At 43.4% G+C, this 22,285-nt stretch overlaps 1 protein-coding gene across 4 annotated transcripts in view; it reads right to left on the bottom strand.

Moving 5' to 3' along the window:
- The window catches only part of lingo1a (leucine rich repeat and Ig domain containing 1a), a 153,980-nt gene that overhangs the window by 17,858 nt on the left and 113,837 nt on the right, over positions 1-22,285 (bottom strand). Inside the window, exon 3 of one of the 4 annotated variants that reach the window (XM_061822039.1) lies at positions 19,153-19,321. The exons of the other annotated variants lie outside the window; for them this stretch is intronic. The gene's annotated coding sequence lies outside the window, so the exon portion shown is untranslated. The remainder of the gene's footprint in view (positions 1-19,152; positions 19,322-22,285) is intronic. 4 annotated transcript variants of the gene reach the window in all.

The following is a 22,285-nucleotide window of genomic DNA, read 5'->3' as shown; positions in this document are numbered from 1 at the left end:
AAGTTGGATGTTTTGGAGACAAGGTTCGAGAGACCAGACTTTGATGGTTTGGACATTTTCAGAGGCGAGAGAGTGAGGAAATTGGTAGGAGGGTGGTAAGGATGGAGCTGTCAAGGAAGAGAGAGCGTGAGGAAGACCAAAGAGAAGGTTGATGGATGTTTTGAGGGAATATATGAGGACTGTGGGTGTTAGAGAGGAAGCTGCACGAGATCGGGTTCGATGGAAAAAGATGACACGCTGTGCCGACCCCTAATGGGACAAGCCGAAAGGAAAATATTTGATAAAACTGATTTGACAGCAGTACATGAAAAATACGATCATGTGAACAAAGTACTTTAAAACGGCCGCACCAGCTGTCTATCCTAAAGGAAAATGTATTTTCGAGGGGAGCAAGCGCTAGCTAGCTAGCTAACCGCACATCGTAATTGAACTGGATAACTGCTGATGTGAACAAAGCTTTTGAAAAAAGTGAGTTTCTTTCGGCTTGTCCCGTTTAGGGGTCGCCGCAGCGTAACATCTCAGATGAACGCTCCTACGTTTGGCACAGTTTTTACGCCGGATGCCCTTCCCAACGCAACCCCTCTTGGGGAGTGGAGGCACCGGTGAGATACGAACTCACGACCCCCGGTTTAAGTTCTTATATATTGGAGGAGGGGCGGCGCGGTGGATCATCTGGTAAAGCGTTGGCCTCACAGTTCTGAGGACCCAGGTTCGATCCGGGACCCACTTGTGTCGAGTTTGCATGTTCTCTGTGTGTTTTCTCCGGGAATTCCGGTTTCATCCCACGTCCCAAGACAGGCGACATTAATTGGACACTCTAAATTGTCCCTAGTTGTGATTGTGAGTGTGACTGTTTGTCTCCACGTGCCCTGCGATTGGCTGGCGACCAGTTCAGGGTGTATGTACCCTGCCTCCTGCCCGTTGACAGCTGGGATAGGCTCCGGCACTCCCCGTGAAGTGAAGCGGCAAAGAAAATGAATTGATGGGTGGATATCTTGGAGGAGGGCCACCCACATGACGATTACGATGGGGTCACTGGACAAATGTTTATCTGGAAAAGCGGTAAAAAATATTGGGGAGCGCTGCGCTAAATCGTCTACAAGTGTAATTGTTGATATGTGATTGACCGGCGAGCAGTCAGGCCAAAGTCAGCCGGAACACTGTCGGCTCCAGCTCACCCGCGACCCTAATTGGGGCAAGCGCTACAGAAGGCGGATGGACGGACGTTCAACACGCTTGTAAATGTCACGCCGCCACACGGCCGACATGACAAGACCACAAAGCAGGTCTTCAACAAAAAAAAAAAAAAAAACGTGCGTCCGCCCGTGCGTCGCCCGGGCTGTCGGCAAGTAAGCACGCGCGCAGGCTTCTTTTGTGGGCGCACAAAGAGCGAAGACGAAGCGGCGCTCATTAACGCAGGTATGAGTGGCACCTCGGATCGCGGGCCTCGGCTCGCTACCTTCATCAGACTCTAATTAGGTTCCGTATTAGCTTCTGCGGAATCACTCCAAAGCTGATAGAAGTCTTCGGGGGGAAAAAAAATGAAAAAAAAACTTCTCAGAGCGAGAGTGTTGACAAGGGATTTGCGGCGTCTCTGCAGTGCCGGTATTAAGCGCCGAGTGACCTTGTCACGGATCCGCCCGTCGTATGTGAAATACCTCGATTGTCTTTTGTCAATAGGCGAGATTTGGCTCCCTCTAGCCGTCTCCGGATTAGCCGGCCTCGCGCCGTTCCGGGCCTCTCCCGCCGTATCTTTACGACCTCGACTAACTGGGAGCCCGAGATAGCGAGCGGCAGGATGCGAGGACAGCTTAGACGAGTAATTTTGCCTTTAATTGCTTCGCTCTCCCGTGAGGCCAGTTGCCTAAGCGCGCCGAAAAACTGTTGTTGTTTTCCTCCTCGTAATCTTTGATTATATGAAGGTCAGCATTTTTTTTTTTTTTTTTTAAGCGTCTTAGGGAAGAATGCAGGTGGAGATGAAACAGTGCCGCGCTACATTGTGAGAGCGAGCTGCCCTTTTGGACGTCCACCGCGGCTTCTTCGCTCTCCGATCTCATTCAGCGGGCTTTGAATGCCTCCTTTTTTTTTTTTTTGCCGGAGCTTAGTCCTCATTTCCCCAGCTTGTATCAATAGTGTCATTATGTGGGGCTTTATCTGGCTAATTAAGGCTTCATCTTTCTGGGCGATCTCTCGGAGGACACGGATTAAGCTTCTCTATCTCGGGCAACGGAGGCACGGCGGGGTCGGACGGGGCCTGATCCGCCATGTTGACGGGAGAGCGGGAAGAAGTACGCGATCGGCCGGTGTTGCCGTTACGGTTTGATTTGACTTCAATAAGAAGGTTGACCGCAGAGATGAAAGGATATGTTGATAAATAGGGGGCTGGGGGGCTTCCATCAGTCTGGTCGAGTATCGAAAGAAGGCCTCTAACCTGACAAACTGGATTAGTTCCATGGGAAACGTGGTCCACTGATCCATCCATTTGATTTTCTTGATTCATCTATTGACGTTATCCCAATTTTGACTGCCGTTGTGCCGAATCTCGCTCTTTTTTGACCGCAGTGAGTGGATGGGGAGCCCGTAATTTGACTGATGTTCTCTGCCGGGGCACAAAGGTCCAGTTTTAGCTGCAAACTTTTACGTTTTGTTGCCGTTTTATGCATTTCAGGACAGAGCATTAGAGGATTAAATATTAATAAATCGCCAATCAAACGGTGATAGAACAGGTGACACTCTAGTGCAATTGTTTAGTTTTTTTTAGGGGGGGGAGAGGGGTTGAGGGGAGGATTTCCATTTTGAAGGGAAATCAAATATCGACCCAGTACCATCCCACATTTTGTTACCATTTCCATATCAAACAATTGAAATCCATCCATCCATCCACCCTCTTAGCCACTTATCCTCACAAGGGTCACGGGGAGTGCTGGAGCCTATCCCAGCAGTCAAAGGACAGGAGGCGGGGTACACCCTGAACTGGTTTCCAGCCAATCGCAAGGAGACAAACAGCTGCACTCATAATTACACCTGGGGGCAATTGCCATCAATCCATCCATTTTGTTCTCTGCCTATCCTCACGAGGGTCACGGGGAGTGCTTGAGCCTATTCCGGCTGTCAACGGGCAGGAGGCTGGGTACACCCTGAAATGGTTGCCAGCCAATCGCAGCGCACATGGAAACAAACAGCCGTACTCACAATCACACCTATGGACAATTTAGTGTCCAATTCATGTTGCATGTTTTGGGGATGCGGGAGGAAACCGGAGTGCCCGGCGAAAACCCACACATGCACAGAGAGAACATGCAAACTCCACACAGGCCAGGGCCGGGATTGAACCCGGCACCTCAGAACTGTGAGGCCAACGCTTTACCAGGTGATCCACCGCGCCGCCCTGTGACAGCTGACATTAAAATTATATTTAGTATTTTCTTTGCTGACTGGCAACTGTCGCATTGACACGATTGGAGGGTTTGCCAATCACAAATGTACTGTGGCAAAATGAAATCATTTTTTGTCTCCATACCGATGCATTTCAATTTTAAAAATGCCGTGTTATGTAACCAATGGCACAACTGACACGTTGTGACTGTGAAAACAACAAGCACAGCACAACAATTTTCCACTCACTTGCACGAAGATGTGGCGCAATTCTTTCAACAATCCATTTAATGACTATTATTAAGTACTACTACCCAACCTAAGTCAACGATTTTGAAATAAGCATTGCTTTTTGTTACTATCACTCGACTTGGAATGGATTTTTTAATTCTTTAAACTTGTCTTAGCCCCTTTTTCTTTTTCCCTGTAAGCACTTTGATGCCACGCGAGCAAACGTCGCTCCGTGCCACCCCTTCCGGTCGATAACCTGAAATCTGACCTCGAGTTTCCTCTTCCCGCAATTTTCTGTTCTTTTTTTTTTTTTTTTCCTTCTGTCCACCAGCAGCTTTCAGGGACGTTGAACAGAGCGCTACGTAACGAGCGTTTTGGGAACAAAAAGCCTCATCGCCGCGTTTAACCTAAAGCAAAGCTGACGTCGTCTCGAATTGCGTCATAAAAGAGGTGGAAAAAAAAAAAGCCCCAACGCCGATCTTGCGAACGGAGGCCGTAATGGACTTGAAGCACATTCAAGCATTTCAATGAAGTGTCACTCTTTGATACTTGGACGGCATGTGAATAGAATTATTGAGCTGAACCTTTTTTTCAATTTAATGTTAAACAAACAGCCACCAAAAACCCACGCAGGACATACGCCGGATAGAAAAAGTCAACACACCCCGTTCAATGTTCATTTTCTTTGCCACTTCTCCTCACGTTTGTTTTTGAACTCAATAATTTTCTCGCAGTTGTCTTGGTGTATGATGAATTCACACCAAAAACCACTTAGAAAGGCCTTTTTTTTAAATATGATTTGAAATTATCCTCTAAATAGCTCGATTTATATTCCAATACATCAAATCAAAATATTTTGGCCTGAACCAGGAACCATAAATTGTGATTATTTTTTAGTAAATCCATTGTAAAAAAAAATAAAATAAAATAAAAAAAATGAAAAAATTATGTAATGAAATTCGTAAAATCACTCAAAATAATCCAAAGAATTCAAATGTAGTTGGCCAGTTGGCTACTTATCCTCTAAGTAGCTCGATTTATATTCCAATACATCAAATCGAAATATTTTAGCCTGAACCAGGAACCAGAAATTGTGATTATTTTTTTACTGAATCCATTGTAAAAAAAAAAAAAAGAAAAAAATCATAAGATTGATGTTATGTATTTGTTACATTTCAATTCGTAAAATCACTCAAAATGATCCAAAGAATGAAAAAGTAGTTGGCCATCCAAATAAACAATTTGGCTAAAAATAATCCACAAAGTCACGGAAACTGCAACAATCCGTCAACTAGTGTGAGATCAAGTGGGCTAAAGATGACACCCATCTTTACCATCCATTTTCTTCGCCACTTATCCTCACAAGGGTCGTGGGGAGTGCTGGAGCCTATCCCACCCGTCAACGGGCAGGAGGCGGGGTACACCCTGAACTGGTCATCAGCCAATCGCAGCCCACATGGAGACACACAGCCGCACTCAGAATCACAGAATCAGCGCTCACCTGTCACCGTTTAAAGTGGCTCTCATTCATCCACAACAAAGTTCAGTTTTTCTTTTAGCTTTCTGGCAGAAGGAGATTTTGTTCCATATTTCAAAGTGTTTATAATTCCTTCCACCTTGTTATTAAAAAAAAAAAAAAAAAAAAAAGATTGACGGGATATCAAAGCAAGAAGTCTACTTCACCCACGATTGACTGCGCTGTCCTTGTAATTGTTGCTGTCCAACAAAAACACACGCATTTCAAAAGTTGTTTTTTTTTAAATCCAAAAACAGGGGGAAAAGAGTGTTTTTTTAAAAAAAAACACGTAGAATAATAATGAAAATTGGCGATAATCTGCAATGTTTTTGTTGTTTTGTTTATGAACATTCAGAACTTGGAATAACGACTGTCATTAAAACAATTTACGTGCATATAAACGCTCCCATTACAGGCTTGACATTGCACTTATAAATATTGTATGGTGTAGTAGACTGTATATTACATATTAATTTTCCAAATGAATAATCCACTAATTAGAAATGAATACAAATACGGGAGATTTATTTTTTTTGCTCTTCAACGGAGAGTTGCGCTACTTCTATTTCATTACGTTGATCATCGGAGCTTGCAGTGGTGTACACTTACTGGCCTGAATCATGCGAATATTTTAGTTCCGAGAGTGTTGGAATAGAACTCGTGCACCTTCGTCATAAGATCACCTGACTTTTGTTTACGTCGCCATATTGCCGGTCTAGCAAAGCATTGTTCAATGCTAAGTCGGTCGGAGACGGCACGAAAATATGTCTTGTAGCACAACGCCCAGGGTCTTGTCCGATACCGTTAGACATTTAGAAGGTGAAAATAAACAAAGGTATGTGGAAAAATTTGATAAACTCGGCATAGATAACCCATTTTTAATGCCGAAATCGATGTTTTCGCCGATAAGAAATTGGACTGTTAATTAGCTTCCGCTTGTCTTGGACAATCAGATCCACGCATGTATCTGGTGAGTAAGCCGTCGAGATTTACACGGAAGAGTTTGATAGCGTAGAAAAGTCTGGATGCATACAAATACTTTGTTGATGGATCTGGTTTCAATCAGGAATAAATCCCACATAGGGACGGTTTTGAGGGCTCGTGAACGCGGAAGCGTGGTCGGCCACGTGTTCACCTTTGCCGAAATCCATCCATCTTTTCAGCTAGTATTCAATACAAATACCAATATTTAAATAATTGACCACTGGTTTTACATAAACTCGCATTCATTTACTCTGATTGAAAACAAAAGAGGATGGAGAACGTACACGGAAGCGATTGCGGCCACACTTAACCTAAATAAACCTCTGCGACATCGTTTTTTTTTTTTTTCTAACACGCATTTGTTCACAAATAAGCCAATTTGGCATTATAAATACTTCTTGATAAGAATAATTCCCACCTAAAATGAAGCGACCGCTACACAGGCGTGTGTGTATTTTGTTTGGGCACCATCCAGCACGTTTAATTGCCGAAATCCGTCGATATTTTCTGGTCTTTCCAGCTGGTATTCCATAGACCGATCTCTTTGAATAGCTGTCTCGTCTGTTGTGACAACCAACAGCACAACAAGTTTCGGGTATTGTAAATATTCTCCTTCGATTCCATGTCGACCAGCTCCGTTTGACCTGCAATATGGCGCCGTGAAAAAGGTGACGTCACGTGCACGAGCTCTATACTGGAAGCAACTTTCAGTCGGATGCAGTGCACTTGTTTACCACTGCAAATACCGACATCAGCGAGTGAGGGTGTCAATCAAAATTTATCATAATTATCTTCTTATTGTATTGAATACAGTTCATTAGACCGTGAAAGCCTGAAGCTGTATTTTGTAGCGTCTGTCGGGAATGCATCACGTCGGTCCCCGATATTATGAATTTGAGTCTCTGTCGAGTGAAATGACACGCCTCAGTCTTTTGTGCCGCTGTGCATGCAGAAAGAGTTGTTTATCAGCGGGGATGATTAGCGCCGCGCTGCCAAACGACAATATGTTGTCACATCTGCTCCGCCGCAAGCATCCATCCAAAGGCAACAAAAACGGGACGGCGGCGATGGCGGCGGCGGCTCCTGCTCGCGACCGCCACGCTTGAACGTGCGCAAGTGATATTTTCCATAAGTGCGAAACCATCGAGGCCCACCTCTCGGATCTGGTGCTCGGGGTTCTGAGTCGTGTTTCAGGGCCGGCACTCCAAACGAGCTCTCCACGCTCCCAAGTAGGCTTGTGGAAGCGATGCTGCCGTTTACACCGGACGCCAGCGGAGAAGCGCCTCGTGCAGCTGGACGCTTCATTAGGTACGCTGGCGCCGTCAAAAATGAGGCTACGTGCGTTGTGAATGTCATGGGGTGACATGATATATAGATATAGATATAGAGCTATAGACCTCGTGCACGTGACGTCACCGTTTTCACAGCGCCATATTGCCGGTCAAACAGAGCTGCTCGACATTGAACCGGAGGAAAATATTTACAATACTCGAGACCAGTTGTCCTGTTGGTTGTCACAACAGACGAGACAGATAGTCAAAGAGATCATTCTACGGAATAACAGCTGAAAATACCAGAAAATATGTACGGATTTCGGCAATCAAACGTGATGGATGGCGCCCAGCCAAAATACACACACGCCCGGTTAGTGATCGCTTCATTTCAGATAAGAATTATTCTTAATCTCAAATTACCGATTAGTTTCTATAGTGCCAAGTTGACTCATTTGAGAACAATGCGTATTTAAAAAAAGAAAATAAACATTCTGTTGTAGAGAGCTTTATGTGTGGCACCAGTACGCTTCCGTGTACGGAGGAGCCGTCTCCGTCCTCTTTTTTTTCCCCCTCCCCAATCACAGTTAATGAACGCGAGTTTGTGTAAAACCATGGGTCATTTATTGAAATATTAGTATTTGTATCGAATACCGGTTGAAAAGATCGATGGATTCCGGCAAAGGTTAACGTGTGGCCGAACACGCTTCCGTTTTCACCGGCCGTCAAAACCGTCACTGTGTGGGATTTATTCTTGATTGAGAACAGATCCAGCAACAAAGTATTTGTATGCGTCCAGATTTTTTTAGGCTTTCAAACTCTTCCGTGTAAATCTCGACGACTTACTCACCAGATCCATGTGTAGATCCAGTTGTCCAAGACAAGCAGAAATGGGTTAACACCAATTTCTTATCGGCGAAAACATCGACTTCGGCATTAAATACGGGTCCTCTATGCCGAGTTTATCTAATTTTTCCACGTAACTTCGTTTATTCTCACCTTCTAAATGTCTAATGGTATCGGACAAGACTCTGGGCGTCGTGCTATAAGACATGTTTTCATTTCATCTCAACGGACTTAGCATTGAACAATGGTTTGTTTAACCGTCAATATGGCCAGTCATGTGATTTTGGTGACATTGAGCTCTTTACAAAATCTTTATTTGGTATATTCTCTCTTAAGGTTTAAATACCTATTGCTTAAAGCTGTGAGTCTCAAGTGGTGGGCTGGGACCCAAAAGTGGGTCACAGAAAGACAGTAAAAAAAAAGAAAATGTATTCAGGTTGTTTTTGGTACAGATATGTACCCAAGTTCCCAAATGGAACATATTAGGTGAGCGACGGGAAACAATGGGACATCAATAGCGCTTCCCGTTATGCGTTTGCACTAAGCTAGCAGACTTTACGGCAAAGTTATGCAGTCATTTTAAAGTCCCACTGTCATGAAATGCATGATTTTTAGTATGTTATTTAGAAGGGCAGGCGGAATGGACCCATCCGTTTTTTCACCGCACAACATGATTTTGACGTACAAGGTTTTTTGTCACTCCCGCCATGAAAATCCCCTCGAGGGATTTGAGAAGAAGCAGGAAGTGGCGTTAGTAGCAGATGTCCACTCAGGCGTTCTCATCTGTTTGTATCAGTTTTACCTGCAGGAATGTAGCTCTTTGTTCCTTCGTGTTAGCCAAAATGCGACCTCGTTGTATTGCTGGATATTGTTTGAACACTCGGGAGGATGGATTCATTCGTCATACTTTTCAAAAAGCCCGGTTCGTTGTGAAAAAGGGATTGCACGGGTGCAAGGACGAGAGCTTTGTGGGTTCCAAATTACAGATAGGTGTGTATACAGTTACTAAAATAAATAATAGTTTGAGGGGGGGGGGCATAATCCTCTCAGAATGTAACAAAAGATCCGTGCACATAAATCAGGGGTGTTAAATGTGTTGATGTACCCATCGGTGCCGAGCACGGCTTTGGCCGGGCTGGCTCACACATACTCTCTTGGGAGTCTGTTAGTTAGAAGTGGTCCGCATATCATCAAAATACTGCTCAAAATTAAACAAAACGATAGGAAAATATTGCCCCGGTCACTTCACTCGACTGTGTCCGCGGCGGACGGCTTCAGCCGGGCTGGCTCATACGTAGTGCCTTGGGAGTCTGTTGGTAGTTAGAAGTGGTCCACATATCATCTAAATATGGCTCGAAACGATAGGATAACATTGCCCTGGTCACTTCACTCGATTGTGTCTGCAGTGGACAGCTTTGGCCGGGCTGGCTCATACATACTCTCTTGGGAGTCTGTTGTTAGATAGAAGTGGTCCGCATATCATCTAAATATGGCTCGAAATGAAACAAAATTATAGGATAATATTGCCCCAGTCACTATACTCAATTGTGTCCGCAGCGGACTGCTTCGACCAGTCTGGCTCATACATACTGTCTTGGGAGTTTGATAGTTAGAAGTGGTCCGCATATCATCTAAATATGGCTCGAAACGATAGGATAATATTGCCCCGGTCACTTCACTCGATTGTGAAATGTTCTCTTCTCTGAAAAGAGTTTCCGTGTCCCCTAGTAGGTGGCACAGCGTCTTTTCAATGGCGAATGTCGCGGTTTGACGTAATTAACAGATGTCGAATGAGACTTCCGCAACTATGCGCATGGATGACGCGCTCTCCGCTCATATTTATTTGTTCGTTTGGGGACAGATGTGAATATTGTTACATGAATTGTTCTTTACAATATCTATTTTAGAAAGTTTATAGGCATGACACTTGACCTTTAAAATACAAAACCAGCTATTTTCTTTTGAGTTTGGCCGTAAACCTTGACTGGGAGCGAACAATAAACAGCTCTAAGCATCTTTTAGAAGATCACAATCTGAAAAACGGATTTTTGCCGTGACACGAGTTTAGTCTAGTTAGCAGCCACACTTCAGCGCTTGTAAGTCGACGCTAACAAAACAAACCTTGTACAAAATCGAGAAAGTTTGTGTCACTGATGAAAACGGATTTTTAAATATGACCTGGTGGACTTTCTGGTCTTGCAGTGTGCGCCGCACTCAAGATGAGCAACCCAGCAGACGTTATCTCCACCGACAATCGTGCCCCCCCCCCCCCCGCCTCCCCCCAACTCCAAAACCAGACGTTTGCTGCGATTGCCTCCAGTTTATGTACTGTAACCACCTTGGCGCTGGATCTAATTATGAGGAAGAGTCTAGCGAGTATACATGTATAATAACTACGACATGCTTGATATCACATCACACATCTTATCCAAGCACAGCCACCATTAAACCAAAACGTTGTCAGTGTTCAAATCTGCCCGGCAACAGGCGTAGATGAGTCCCAATGCTTTGCATACAAATGCACCCCCCACCCCACCACCCGCCCCCCCGCGCACTGATGAATATTCTCCATCGTCAAAGAAACCCCTCTCCGACCCTTGACCTCTGCCGCCCGATCCACAATCAATGCCTTATTTTTATTTTAATCGTGCGTCCTCCGAGGGGGGGGGGGGGGGGTGGTGCCGGCTGATTTATGGCAACATTTGCATGGGAAGAGTATGAATCATGATGCGCCGGAGGACGCCGCATTCAAATGAAAATTTTCAATACGTCTCGAAGAAAGGTTGAATCAACGCAGGCGTTGTGGAAAAACGACAGTTATGAGCTGAGCATTAATAACGCAACTTCAGGACCTTCGGTGTACCTCCGACATGCCTCGAACAAGCCAAACAAAAATAGAGTAAGATAATTGCCCCCCCCCCACCATTTTTTGATTACAGGAAGCCGGTAGACGCCCCTCGAAGAGACTTTGGGTGAAAGCAGGTCACAGTGGGACGCAATCTCCATCAAGGATTGGGATTTGATTGCCTTCGGTCCGCCTTTTGACTTGATGGAGCAACAATAAAAAGCAGAGTGTGGCTTTCAAAGAAAACGTCCTTAAGGAACAGGAGATATAGCCAATAAAAAAAAAAAAATCCATATATATATATATATAGTGATGCCTCAGTTCTCGACCACAATCCGTTCCAGAAAACGGTTCGAACAGTGAATTGTTCAAATGCCGAATCGATGTTTCCCCTTACAACGAATGGAAAAAGAAATAATGCGTTCCAAGCCTAAAAAAATTGGGCTTTTTAAAACATTTTTTTAGCTTTTCCTTATAATAAACTGCATAGCAGAAATACATGTATACTTTAAATACTTTATACAATGAAATAATTTAACCCGGGGTGGGAATTTTTAATTTTTTACCCTTTTGAGATGAAAGTTTCCTAACAGGCCACAATCAAGGAAATAACACTTCTTTTTCGTTTATGTTTTAGTTATATGATATGATAAAGATAGATAGATATATGATAAACTATAGTAATTTATAATCTCGTCCCAAAAATGGGACGCTGCCCGCGAGAGGGTACTTGGGTTTTCTTAGTAGATCGTCCCAAAAACCAGAATCAGATTAAAACACTTAAATATTTTGATATACTGAAGGATATAATGCGAGAAAATCATGATGTCCCAAAAATGGGACGCTGCCCACGAATGGGTTAAGAAATATATTTAGTTTTTGTTTAAAATGTATGCTTTAGTAGTAGAGTACGCTAGAATGGGAGTGCACCGCCGTATCTGTAGCTAATCGGAAACACGCACACCAGATTCGTATCAATTCTTTCTTGAAGTCGACAGTTTTAAGCAGAACTTTCCGTTTTTCAGCACCAGCAGCCTTACTACCTCCATTTGCCCTCTTTGGAGCCATGATCGGGGCGTTAATACGAGATGATGAGAAGAAAAACAACAATCACTACCGGGACACATCTGTGTACAAATGCTACGTTATAAACAATAACAAAACTGCGCTGATTGCGCCGCGCGCGTTATGTCATTTCCGGGTTATTTCGGGGGGCGTTCGAATAGACGATAACAAAGCCTGGCGTGGGTGGGTCAGCTGCTTGCGGCGGCGTGGGAATTCACAACAAAGCGCGTCGTGGGTCAGCTGGTCTGGCCGGGCGCAATATGTTATTTCCGTGTTTTGTCGGGGGCCTTCGACTTCCGATTTTTGTTCGAAAACAGAAGCAAAAAAAGATTGCAAATTTTTTGTTCGAAAATGGGGACATTCGAAAACCGAGGCTTTACTGGATATACAATTTTTTTATACTTTTTAAACAGTTGATGGAATGTGCGAGGCATATCTACGACGTGATTCATCTTTACGTTTATGTATTGTCACTCAAGTCTGACGGACGTGGTTTCATGTCGTTAAGTCATTCGCAGATATGTGACAATAATGCTATGAATGGTAAAATACTGTCAGTGATATTAATCCCAATTTAAAAAAAAAAGGCAGCAGATTAGCCTGGAATAAATTTCTCAAATTTGTATTTGGATAAACAGGGAAAATTGTACATTACAGCTACATTTCAGGCATTTAACAAGTATGAATATTAATGTGTCTTTGTCTGGTTTTAATTTTTTTTTTTTTGTCTTGAATCAATTATTTTGCAGAAAAATATAACTATATAATATAACAAAAACAGATTTTTTTTTAAAAAAAACTATGTCCCCGCCACGTGAACCTGCAATATAAATTAATAATTCCAAGTGTCATCTTTGGATTAGCGTATACAATAATTATGTTAATGCCCGCAACATCACAGGGAAATATTTGATTTGGCAAGTCATCCCCGCCGCCGCCGCCGCTTTCCGCACTGACGATGAAGGTGAAGCGGGGGGCAAAGTACGATTGCGTCCCGCCACGCCGGGTTCGAGAGAGCGCACGACATCGGGGAGGAATCAACAGTTATTTAGAGGCCGACGCACACGTCGGCTCGGGCTTGAAGCGTGAACTTCGGATTTTGTCCCCAGGAGCCGTGAAGCACAAAACTGCAAGGCTGTCAAAGGGAGTCGATGGTACGACAGACTTTTTTTTTTTGTTTTTGTTTTTTTTTTTTTTTTTGGGGGGGGGGGGTTTGAAGTGAACGAGAACGCGCCTAACAACCTATGCTACATCGCAAATTTCACGTCCATACATCTAGAGTACTTCTATAAGAGTAAATTGAATCATTCAGTTTCAGGCCCGGGGGCTTTTCCATGTGGTGACAACGAGGCACTCGAAAGCGACCACACCCAGCCCTGAGGCCCGAACAGCATCATTTTTCGTTCCAAAATGTTTCCCTCGTTTGTGTTTTACTTTCTACAGCAGCCTGTACACACAGCAAAATACTCGGGCTTATGTGTACACTCGACTGGCTACCGTCGATTCCCGTAATTTCCGGACTATAAGCCGCGATTTTTTTCCACACGCTTTCATCCCTGCGGTTTAATGCGGCTTTTAATCAGGTGCAGCTCGTGTGTGTACAAAATGTTTTTTCCTTTAAAAATGTACTGGGTGGGGCTTGTAATCAGGTGCGCTCTATAGTCTGGAAACTACGGTAGTTTCCCAACATAAACTAGCTGATGTAAATTTTACATTGGTCCACATCACACAGTTCACAGTCGGTTCATCGATCAACTTTTGATGTTTGTACCGGTTATGTTTATTTCCTGGGATGTGACCCAAGACACACAATAGAGCAACCTACATCCAATCACAGGTTTTAGAAGTACTGGCATTTTTGGAAGTAATTTTTATCTGTTCATTATTCCAAGATGTTTACTTTTGTTGAAATTAATTGAATAAAAAAACAATCCCAGACACTACAGCAGCCCAAACTGAGATAATTTTGAAATCATAGCAAGGTTTGCTATGACTTGGCTTTGGTCAAACCCGATCAAACGAACTTCACCGACGGGAACACAAAATACAATTCAATTAAAACTGACTAAAAGGTTGCTGGTGTGAGAGCACAATAAAACCAGCCTGGTGCGTTAGGTTGCAATCTATCTTTCGATTTTACTGTTTCTCTTGTCATTTATACTGCTTTGGGGGCTATCTTAAGCGTTGATCTCAATGGAATCTTCTTCTTAACCACAATTTCCTTTGAGTAGAGCATGTAAAGGTTGTAATTGTTCAAATTGTAATGCAGGCATTAAATTCGGTACATGGAGAGTTTAAATTCCGCGGTTTTTAAAAAGGTTCTTTCGCAAACTCAGGAGAGAGAAATTATTCAGCCACAATCTTGAAATTGATATGTAAAAGTATGAAAATTATAAAAATGAATACATCTATTGTGGACATTTTGGCACCAAATGTATGTCTGTAGCTACTTTCTGAAATCAAGCATTTACATAGAAGATAAAGGAAAAAACACCATTTGGGGCTCGCCATCTTGGACATTTGTTTGGTCAGCAGTTTTTTTGTCAAAAGTTGAATTTTCAGAATATCTGCACCATACTTCTTGCTCGTGTCACTTTCTTGAGTAATTGATATATTTTAAAATATTTATGATATTATTATCATTATTATTTATATTATCTATATTTTATATTTTTGCATTGATATGCTCTACTCTCGCCTCTCGAAAGCATGACGGACTGCCCTTGTTTATGAATGGTGCCGTTCGAATAAACTTTCACAATTAGATGATTATGTCATCATAACATGCACCCAATTCCCCCAACACCCCCTCATAATTGCTCCTCCCCTCCCCCGACAAAGACCAGTTTTTGCTACACCCAGACGGCCGTCCACACGACGGCAGCGACTTGTGTCAGAAAAGTAAACAACGTAATTGCCATGCCGATGTAGGCGTCGCGGTCCCCCCCCCCCCCCCCTTCAGCTGGGAGCTAATAAACACCTCGTCAATGCAGGAGGTGTCAACTTTACACCCGGGATGACGCCATCTCCAAGAGACTCACGGGCGTGACAAGCCGTCGCGAGCCCGCTTAATACCACTGGCCATTTGGTTGTGTCACCAGAGGGCAAGCCTGAGATCTGTCGCTTCGCACTAGTCTCAAACAGGGCTTCAAACGCGGTGCCAAAGCACAAGGAGAGAGGGTGGGGCGATACCCCGGCCTTATTAGCAGTAGGCCCGGGGGAAAAAAAATAAATAAAATAACTCGGCCAAGTTGACTTAAAAAATTGAGTGATGAACAATTTCTGCCTCAAATTTACATTACAGTCACAAAAAAAAAAAAAAGTTCCACCAGGAACCAATGTTTCACACGGACATTTATTGCAGATGGACGCAGTGATGGGCCACTGATAAATAAAAAAAAATATTCAAAATTCATTTAAGTGATTTTTAAGACATTCTTAGATGTGTAATGTACATATAACATTATGTATGAGGGAGGTGAATGGTGGCTAGCCTTTTTTTTAGCTAAAACGCTAACCCCCTTGTATGCTAATGCTAATCGCGATTGCTAACTGTTCCGCATTTATCATTTTGCTGTCTCAAATTATCCATCTATCCATCCGTTTTCTTCGCCGCCTATCCTAACGAGGGAGCCTGTCCCAGCTGTCAACGGGCAGGAGGCGGGGTACAACCTGAACTGGTCGCCAGCCAATCGCAGGGCACACTGACACAAACAGCCGCACTCACAGTCACACCTAGGGGCAATTTAGAGTGTCCAATTAATGTTGCATGTTTTTTGGGATGTGGGAGGAAACCGGAGGGCCCGGAGGAAACCCACCCAGGCACGTGGAGAACATGGAAACTCCACACAGGGGGGTCCGGGATTGAACCCGGGACCACAGAACTCTGAGCCCAATGCTTTACCAGCTGACCCACCGTGCCGCCTGTCTCAAATTATGTACACCAATTTTCTTTTTTTTTTTTTTACCATAAACTCAGTTCTAACATTTGTATTTCAAGAGATGAAGTCCATCTCTCCGAAATGAGAATGTAACACTCAGGAACAAATGCATCAGTAAATAATATAAAGGTAATGTAATAATAATAATATTATTTGATGACTCAACCAATCATCAGTAGGAGAATCGGTTAAAAAAAAGATTCAATAGGGACAACCCTAATTGGAAGTATTGAAAAACAGGTGGTAATTTGATGAGAAGACATCAGTGGCAGCATGTGCGCTCCGCACGGGATGAGGGGGGATTGTTTGATTCCTCCTTCCTCATGCGGATCAGTGAGGTGAATCCTATTGATGACCGGCTGCCAAGGTCGCCGTCCGCACATTTAATGCATACCGAACCCGCGCGGACTACCAAGCGGATCACACGTCTAAAAGCAGCCTGGGAGGCGGCCGCCGTTGAGCCGCAAGCTTTAAGCCGGAAGAGGCGACAACCTACGGGTCTTGGGCCTTAAGGACGACTGGGAAGAACGGACAAAATCTGAATAAATTATGGGAGTGGAACTTTAGGTGGAAGCAGTCCTTCAAATAATTATTTGCGCACTTGAGTCCTGAAAAACTTCAAATTTACGATCTTTCAAATCAAAGCATGGTTATCAAAATGGAATTCTTGTAGGCTGAAATGTGGACATTTTCAGGCAGACAGAAGATAATGACATTGTTCTTTTTCAGATCAAGTCAAACGGTGGCATTTTTTTTTTTTTTATATATGGGTGACCGGGGGAGTCGCCCAGTTTTTGAGGGGTGGTCCCTGGTGCCTCTTTCCCCAGTTGACAAGCGACATGGGGGTGGGGGGGACGACAACACACATCCAAGCCAGCTCTGTTACTGCTCTCAGGTAAACGTAGATAAATATGAATTCAGGGGTGGGGTGGGGGGTGCTTTTTCTGACTGGTAGTGTGACGCCGTTGCTTGCGCCATCCCTTGCTTGAAAAAGATTTGCTTCCTGCGTGGGGCTGTAGAGACTTTGGTGCGGTCACATGACTGCCTGGCTCCAATTGACTGATGAACTGGACTCAAAGTGGTTACTTTGGACGGTGCCCAGGCAGTCTCTTTTAAAGATACTAAAACAATATTCGATGAATACAAATAAAAGGAGAATGCAGCTCAACGTAACAAAAGGAAAAAGTAGCATTGTAGCAAATTTTCATTTAAACTACTCTATTACTAAAAATAATCCAAAAATTCTGTTAGTGGATGTATCGAAATACCAGTAGGATGTTACTACGCTCCTTTGAATATTGCATTTTGTCCCAATCATCAGAACATCTAATCAAGATAGACATACCATTGATATTACACATTTGATTCATCATCGCATTTGTCTTTGGACTCAAACATCAGCTTGTTTACTGAAAAAAAGAGTATTTAATCACACTAGTCCACCACTTTTGTCAGTGCGGCAATTCCTGGAACACCGATAACGCTAATGGATTAAATGTGTTTTGTGAAGTCGGTTTTAGTTTTTTGTTTTTTAAAGTCAGTGATGAAACTAAAGGTCACGGCATGGTTGCGTAATCCAAACTGTGTAAAAAGTACAACATGAATCAGTGACACTTAAGCTTTAACGCAAAATATATAGCTGCTAGCTACTAGCGCTAAACTTAGCATCAATCGCGAATTTGTAAATGTCAAAAAAGAAAGTTGTACTGAAGTGGACGTCGATATCCACCCCGTCGCTTTCTGCCGAGAACACACGGTTTAAGAGAAGCGCTTCTACGTCAATGTTAGCGTTGTTTTTAGCATTAGCATTCCTGAACCACCGACGGCGGAAAGGCCTTCTTTGTCTTGATCTGGTTTTTAAGGTCAGGAACAGTTTGAAACTGACCGACACCGATCGGACTCAAGTGAAGAAGCGGCGACCAAGTACGCAGGAGTAGTTTGAGTTACGAGCTTGATTCGTTCTTTGTATATCAGGTGTGAGTGAGTGGCGGGATGCTAGGCAGATTTTTTTGAGGTTCACGACAGCTTCTCAAATTCTGGGTCACAACGCATCTCAATAAATCAAATAAAATAAAAATCACCCGATGATTGTGCGAAACGTGACGATACATTCTTGAAGAGACATAGAAATCTGTAATTTGAACAACTTTAGCAATATTTTAAGTGAATTGTATGGATTCCTTTGCTTTACCCGACTCGCGTGCTGGCTCAGTGTCGTTAGCTAGAGCTGAGTCAAAAACATTTTTTATAGCAAAAAGTTGCAAAAAAAATAAACTTTTTCTTTTTAAAATCTTAACTTTACCGATGCCACACCCTTTTCTCGCTTGATCTTTCCTTGATTTTTATTTTTATTTTTTTCTGGGAGGAGTGGGGGTCATGTAGGAAATGCCCCCCCCCCGGTTTTCCGCCTTCCCTCTTTGCTTCTCCCCCCCCCTGCTGTCGTCCTATCCCTCCCCGAGGCTATTTATAACCGAACGGCACTTTATGAATGTCCGCAGGCGCAGCGTTACACAGTCCTTGCTCTGCCGCATCTGTTTTGTTCTCGAGCACGGGGGGGACTGCAAAGATACGGGCAAGGGGGGGGGGTGGGCGAAGCTGTCAAAAGACCCAAGTTTTGCCGTCTTGCCGTTGACTTAACGTCATATCCCAAATGTTCGAGAGAGCGAGTGGGGAGGGAGGGGGGCGGGGGTTCATCAAATTGCAGGATGCAGACCATTGAGCAGATAAGCCATCTTTGCAGATGAGGCTGCCAATGTTATCACAGCGGCGAAGATTAATGTGGGCCTTCTGTAAAGGTGCTCGCAATCACATTCGCGGGACAATTACATCGTGATTAATGGGCAAATCCCTTCTGCACACACTCGGTCGCACACCTACACGACCGAAGCGCTCGCAAAAATGATCAGATTTTCCTCGTGGTGCGCGCGCTACCTGCAGAGGACGCGCCTCCACCGGACTTTACATGAAGCTTATTGTTAGTTTTTTGTTTTTTTTTTGTGTGTGTGTGTGTGCGCGAGGATTAAAATCACACCATCCTGACCCATTTGTGTATGTAGGGCACGCGTGGGAATAACTCACCTGCTGCGATCCTCAGCGCCGCTGCAGCCGAGCATCCTTTCGCATTTCCACCCCGGCGCGACGGCAACTCCGAGCGAGCTCCGCCGAGGCGTGCGCACGCGCGCGCAACCCCGAGTCCGACACCTTCAAGCGTGGGCTGGCGGCGGTGGTGGGGGGAATATTTGGCGTCCTAGCAGCTCCCCCACAAAAAAAAAAAAAAAAAACGCCGAGTAAATCAAAAGACGGGACGGCGAGCATCCGTTTCTCCGCGACTCCCAGACTGTGCTTGCGTGCGCGAACGCTCCGTCCCGCAATGAGGAGGAATGCAAATGGGAACTGGGATGGATGGAAGGATGAGAAGGAGGGGGGGAGAGGAAGGGAGGGAGGGAGATCCACTCCCACGCGTGGCGCGCACACACACTTCTACTCACTCTCTCCGTTTCTTTTTTCCTTTTATTTTACATTTTTTTTGGATGAGCAAGTGCGTCTTTCGACAAGCCTACTTTTTCTTTTTTTTTTGGGGGGGGGGTGCACGATTTGTATGTATGGTATGACCCAGCCCACCCCCCGTTTAGCACACGCGTGTCCCACACTTGAGGGAGAGAGAGAGAGAGAGACCATCCGCTGTCACGCTGAGAGGAAATAAAGCGATGAAATCAGATTGAAGTGGGAGTGAAAGATGAGGGAGAAGGACGGTGCAGTTCCACTAGGGAGGGCCTGGGGGCGCTGCGGGCTTCGGTTCGTGCTCTTCTTGGTCCACTGCACTGAGGGATACTTTGACTGGTACCAGAAAAAAAAAAAAGCAAGAAAAACCAGGTTGCATTCCAATTGCCGAGAGCGTTGCTTTGATTATGTATTAGTACTGTCACTCGTTTTGGATCGTACTTCATTTTAAGATTGTCTCTCTGTTCAAAATTGTCTTGATTTTGAAAAAGAACACAAGTAGCAACTTCTCTGGTAGTGAGACCTCCTCGAGTAAGCCAACAGAACAACCTTTTGACAAAAAAAATTACAAAATACACAAATGAAATGAAATTTAAAAAATGATAGTTACAGTAAACAAATAATAAAATTGATATATACAAATTATATATATATATATAAAATGTATACATAAAATAAATTAAATATAATAATAATAATGATAATAGTAAATAATAGTAATGACTAATAATTAGTCATTCACATTATATATTGTATATAATATTTTAATATAGTATATATATTTAGATATAAAATACTAATTGTAAATAAAAATGTAAATAAATATTAAATAAATTAAATAAATATAATAATAATAAAATGATAAAATAAATACATAAAACCAAATAAAAGTATAATAATAATAGTAAATAAATAATAAAATAAATACATACAAAATAAAATATATACTGTATGTACATATACGTATACATAAAATAAATATAAATATAATAGTAAATAATAGTAATTACTAATTAATAATTAAAGTAATTAACATTATATTTCGTATATAATATATACTATTTTAATATGGTATATAGATTTACATATAACATAATAGTAATACTAAATAAAAATATAAAATAAATATAATAATATTAATTACTAATTAATAATTAAAGTAATTAACATTATATATTGTATATAATATATAATATTTTGATATAGTATATAGATTTAGATATAAAATAATAGTAATCGTAAATACAAATATAAATAAATGTAAAATAAATTAACTAATAAATATAATAATAATAGTAGTAGTAGTAGTAATAATACATTAGTAAAAAATAGTAATTACTAATTAATAATTGTGTAATTGACAACTCTGCAGAGGCCCTGTAGCTCAGAGGTTAGAGCATTGGTTTGGTTAAACCAGGGGTCGCGAGTTCATATCCCACTGGGGCCTCCACTCCCCGAGAGGGGTTGCGTCAGGAAGGGCATCTGGCGTAAAAACTGTGCCAAGCAAATATGTGCGCTCATCCGAGATGACACGCTGTGGCGAGCCCTAACGGAACAAGCCAAAAGAAACTTACTTTAACGAATTAGTAATGCCGTAACGAAATGATGGCGTCGACTTCCTAAAGTTTGGCAAGTCTTCCTTTGTGTGAGGAAGTCACGTAAACTCTCCAAAGACGGAATGAAAAAAAACAATCGTGCTATGCGAGCGCACTATAGTGAGGCGACCCCTCGGTGAGGCGCCATCTTGTCACGTCTATTTTAGGCCGGGTGTTTTTATTATGAAATAATATGAAACGATACGAGCTGCACGGTGGATCATCAGGAAAGCGTTGGCCTCACAGTTCTGAGGAACCGGGTTCACTCCCAGCCCTCCCCATGTGGACTTTGCATGATCTCCCTGTGACCTGTGTGGCTTTTCTCCGGGCACTCCGGTTTCCTTCCATAACATTAATTGGAGACTCTAAATTGCCCCAAGGTGTGATTATGGTTGTGGCTGTTTGTCTCCATATGCCCTGCGATTATCTGGCAACCAAATAAGGGTGTAACCCCGCCTCCTGGCTGATGATAGGTGGGATAGGCTCCAGCACTCCCCGCGACCCTTGTGAGGATAAGGGGCTAAGAAAATGGATGGATGGACGTATGAAACAATACTACTCGTGTGATAATCATTAGGTAGCTTCAAAGAAGATAAAAATGATTTATGAGAAAAGATGGCAGCACTGAGATATTAGCTTTTGAACGGGGGTGTGTTGATTTTTTTGCTGTTGTTTATTTTTTAACCACTGTTCCTACCTGGCTAGCGCATTCCCCATTACCGACAGTACCTGTCAAGCACCGTGCCTGCCTCTCGTTTTTTGTACCCGTCAAACTAATTTGGCACTCTGTGAATTTCGTTTTTTCCAAATTGATTCCTGCGTCCCGAGCTGCGGCGGCGGATCAATGACGTCCACCCCCCCCCCACCCCCCAACCCGACTCCCCGCCCTCCCCTCTCCCGTTGACGCGGCGCGACCAGTTTGCAATCGCTGCGCGGGGATTAGCAGAGGTTGGTGGGAGGACAGCAAATTGGAGCCATTCCTCGGCTCTTCGTTAAAGCCTCCGCTCGGGCTCCCATTTTGGAATGATTAGTCGGAAGCGGATCCAGCCGGGGTTCGGGCCCGCGCGAGTTCAATGGGAAACACAAGAAATTAAGTCCTCATTACCGGCTGGAAA

This window comes from Syngnathoides biaculeatus, chromosome 6 (assembly GCF_019802595.1).
Source record: "Syngnathoides biaculeatus isolate LvHL_M chromosome 6, ASM1980259v1, whole genome shotgun sequence".
Lineage (NCBI taxonomy): Eukaryota > Metazoa > Chordata > Actinopteri > Syngnathiformes > Syngnathidae > Syngnathoides > Syngnathoides biaculeatus.
The sequence above is the reverse complement of the archived record's forward strand: the minus strand, read 5'-3'. Positions and strand labels throughout refer to the sequence as shown.